Raw genomic sequence first — 4,614 nt, 5'->3', positions numbered from 1 at the left:
AATGCGGCGATTTCAGACAAAAAGTGTGGATCAAAAGTAACAAAAAAAGTTGCAACACCCTCACTCACCCTCACCCTCACTCACCCTCACTCACCCTCACTCTCACTCACCCTCAACCTCACTCACCCTCACCCTCACTCACCCTCACCCACCCTCAACCCCTCATCCTCACTCACCCTCACACTCACTCACCCTCAACCCCTCACCCTCCCTCACCCTCAACCCCTCACCCTCACCCTCACTCACCCTCACTCACCCTCACTCACCCTCACCCTCACCCTCACTCACCCTCAACCCCTCACCCTCACTCACCCTCAACCCCTCACCCTCACTCACCCTCACCCTCACCCACCCTCACCCTCACTCACCCTCAACCCCTCACCCTCACTCACCCTCACTCACCCTCACTCACCCTCACTCGCCCTCACTCGCCCTCACTCACCCTCACTCGCCCTCACTCGCCCTCACTCACCCTCATTCACCCTCACTCACCCTCACTCACCCTCACCCTCACTCACCCTCACTCACCCTCACCCTCACTCACCCTCAACCCCTCACCCTCACTCACCCTCACCCTCACTCACCCTCAACCCCTCACCCTCACTCACCCTCAACCCCTCACCCTCACCCTCACTCACCCTCAACCCCTCACCCTCAACCCCTCACTCACCCTCACTCTCACTCACCCTCACTCACCCTCAACCCCTCAGCCTCACCCTCACTCACCCTCACTCACCCTCACCCTCACTCACCCTCAACCCCTCACCCTCACTCACCCTCACTCACCCTCAACCCCTCACCCTCACTCACCCTCACCCTCACTCACCCTCAACCCCTCACCCTCACTCACCCTCAACCCCTCACCCTCACTCACCCTCAACCCCTCACCCTCGACCCTTCCCCCTCAACCCCTCACCCTCACTCACCCTCACTCACCCTCACTCACCCTCACTCACCCTCACTCACCCTCAACCCCTCACCCTCACTCACCCTCAACCCCTCACCCTCACTCACCCTCAACCCCTCACCCTCAACCCCTCACCATCACAACACATATTGTGTTACAATCGGTGTCACATTTGCGAAATATAAAACTATTGGCATTGTAAATAACAAAGCTATTAATTCGCTATTTTCAAAACAAGCACATAAATAAAAAATGTGTCCTTTACAATACCAATAGCTCAAACTTTCCTAATGCGAGACCTATTGCATTGCTGTGCTTCTCTCCCCTGCTGCACTCTCCTGCTCTCTAGAGATGTGGCCTAACGACCAGAGCTGCCATCTAAGTCACGTAAATACAAAACATGTTGCATTCCAAATGCTATAGGTGTCACATTCGCGAAAGTTATAACTATTGGCATTGTAAATGACAAAGCCTTCAATTTAGCAATTTTAAAAACCAACAAATAAATAAAATATGTCATTTACAAGACCAATAACTCCAACTTTTCTAATGCGAGACCTATTGCATTTCCAATGCTTGTTATTATTCCTAGTAGTACTCATCCCAGTCATTTTCATGAGGTGAGCCTCACCTCATGACAGGAAACGCCAGCAGAATGCTGAAAATGTAAGCGCCTTCCACTCTAGCCGGGTATGATAATAGGGCTGTCATTCCCAGTAAATCCTCGTGATTTGCCAAGCCACATCCGAAGGCCAGACGAGTGAAGGGAGGGAGGCCAACTCGTAATAAGTGAGACAAGGACAAGTAGAACAAGCATTTACAATGCAATAGGTCTCCCAGCTTTAAAGTTTGAGCTATTGGCATTGTATATTACAATGTGTTACATTAATTTGTTATCAAACTCTGAATTGTTGTATAAAGATGGTAAATGCTGCAAGAAAAAGCAGCACTGAAATTGATAGCTTTCGCAATCGCTATTGTAAAGAAGCTGAACAGGCAGGGACAAAAGCATAGTCATAACAATCGATTTAAAAAGTAAATGAAAAAAAACACTCACTGAAAGTCTGCTTTCGATTCTGCGACTGTCCGCAAACCCAAAACAATGGCCTCCTCCTCCCTCCCCCGAGGGCACCTCACCACGCACGAGTACAAAAACAAGCATTTGCAGTGCAATAGATCTCGGAGCATTAAAGTTTGAGTTATTGACATTGTGTATGACAATGCCAATATTTTTTAACTTTTGCAAATGTGACACCTATAGCATTTCTATTGTAATTTGTGTTGTATTTACGGGACTTAGATGTATTGATACATCCTGTTGGTCATGTAGAAATATATCTTCAAAGGCACTGGCAGTAACCTCTCTAAAACTAGAATAATGAAGAGTCAACTATGAGCCAGGTTACCCAGCCAATAAGGTAAATAAATGATATCCAGTTGTATTTGTATTTCTGACATTTTTGTAAAGTGGCAAGGGACGAATGCCCTGCTTGAGGTCAGAGGGCGGTACGGGGCAAGAGTTGATGACCAAGGGGTAAGAGCCGCTATGTCGGACCCGGGCACCGGTCAGAGCTGAGGGCACAAGAGGGGGTGGAGCAGATGGACGCGGGGCTCAGAATAGAGCTCTTTTGGCAAACGCGCAGGTTAAACTTGGGAAACAGCAATTGGAAATGCGCGGGTGCTGGGGTGAGAGCAGTGGTGCTGAGGGTGGGCGTCACTGTGGTTTCTTCTTGCTCCAAGTTCTTGCCCCGTGGTTGGTGTGTGCTCTCCAGACCATAGCTTCTCTCCCGCAGTGCTTCTACCGCACCCTCACACACACCTGCCCACCAGCGGACTCCTCCCACCACCCTCCCCCTAGTCCCACCTAACACAGCAACCGGGTCACAAGCAGGGACTAGCAGGCACAACGAGGGAAGGGGGGCAGAAAAGCATGCACGTTCTGTGTAACCTAAGCATGACAATGTATTTGACGATGTGTACGGAATTAACATACGTGAGAAAGCAATTTTTACAGTCCAGCTTTCCCGTATTTGTAAATAGCTTTCTTATTTAATGGCCCACCCTCTACACGCACACCCTCTGGTGTAGGCAAGATACACATACAATACGCCTGGAATTCGCCGTAATACGTTAGTGACTACCTACGGACTTACGACTGTACTCCTGCGCATAGAATTTCCGTGACCACTACCCTGAAGCTCTCTATTGTCTCAATTTACTGCACTGGGAGTGCTGCAGGCATACTGTGTCGTACGTTTGCCTTGGGGAAAACATTTGCCGTAATTTGTGTTTTTTTCAACTGGGACAATTACCCCAAGATTGAGAACGTGTGTACTCACTTTTACAACAACGTTACATTAAGTGCGCTATTGGCAAATGTCACATGGTGCTGCGGTAACCTGCTGCTGTTGATCGATCCGTTCAACCAGCATTCAGAACCAGCAACCCTAGCCGCTGTGCCACACCCTTTTCACATTAAACTGTTTCCCCCCAGCAAATTCCTTCAGCTTATAACTAAGAACCAACTTTTAGTAGCAAAACCAGGGGTCGGCTTGCGCAGGGGAGATAATAAGCCATGGCACGTATTTGTGCACGTATTTCCTTTCTTCGTTTACACACAGGGTAACCGGAAACCATTTAACCCCCGTTCCACTAATTTATCTCCTGCGCGCGTATGCCAGCCCAAAGTAACCCCCACGGAAACACAGGGTGTTTGAGCCGTTGCCAGGACTCGAACCCCGTAGCCTGGCTTCATAACCATCTGCTTCAACCTTGAAGGTAGTTATTACAGAACCTAGAGCCTTTACGTCAAAGTGTGTTTTGCATGCTTGTAAAATGGCCTGCCCATCCCCACTTCGCACTTATTTACACACACGCGCGTGCACTGAAACCTACGCACTGCTCCAGTCTGTACAAATTTCGGTGGAAACGTTTGGTTTGTTTCCTGTCTCAGTATCTCCATATCTCGGTGCAGGTTCGCGCGGCGTCCCCGCGCCGCCTTTAAAATGCTGTAGGGAGCCGTAGCACAGGCACCTGGGGGTCCTGTCGGCAGTGGGCCCCCTCTCGTTGCTGTACGTGGCTGCCTTGGGGTCACATGGTATTACTGACGCATGCAACCGTCAGGGAGGACACCCACGTGTGAGGAGGAGCGGCCGGGGATCGAACCGCCCACGGAGAGAAGCCGCGCCCACGGAGAGAAGCCCATGCCCTAGAGAGAGCCCCGCGGTGGCAGCTGAAGACCGGAGTAGCGGTAAGTGGCGGCGGGGGGAGGGGGGCGGGGGCTCTTAATGCACGTGTGTGTGTGTGTGTGTGTGTGTGTGTGTGTATGCGACAGCAGGGGTGAGTTCTCTTTATGTGGGGGTGCATGGGCGCTCGTGTGTGTGTGTGTGTGTCTCTGCGTATGCGCATGCGCATGCATGTAGGGTGTTGGAGCTTCCCAGGAGACGGCAGCTGAGCGTGTTTGCGCGCGCGTGGCCTACGCCGATCGCCTTTGCGCGCAGCCGGTGCTGTCTCCTGGGAAGCATAGTCAGCAACAAAAGATCTCCTGGCGGACACAGCGCTGACGCGCTGTTAAACGCCAGGAGACCTAACTAGGGTATTGAAGCTTACCAATAAGTAATAAATAATTGGGACATTCCCTCTAGATCTCTCATACCAGTCATTACTCGTGAGAGATACCAGGGCTCTCACTGGCCTTAAGAACACCA

General features: G+C 50.8%; 1 pseudogene; it reads right to left on the bottom strand.

Annotated features, from left to right (window-relative positions):
* Window positions 1-3,914: 3,914 nt before the first annotated feature.
* On the bottom strand, window positions 3,915-4,043 carry LOC147661236 (small Cajal body-specific RNA 14; annotated as a pseudogene).
* Between the last annotated feature and the right edge of the window lie 571 nt (window positions 4,044-4,614).

The sequence above is a fragment of the Lissotriton vulgaris genome, unplaced genomic scaffold, assembly GCF_964263255.1.
Source record: "Lissotriton vulgaris unplaced genomic scaffold, aLisVul1.2 SCAFFOLD_2579, whole genome shotgun sequence".
In the NCBI taxonomy this organism is placed as follows: Eukaryota; Metazoa; Chordata; class Amphibia; order Caudata; family Salamandridae; genus Lissotriton; species Lissotriton vulgaris.
This window is presented reverse-complemented; position numbering and strand designations above follow the sequence as displayed.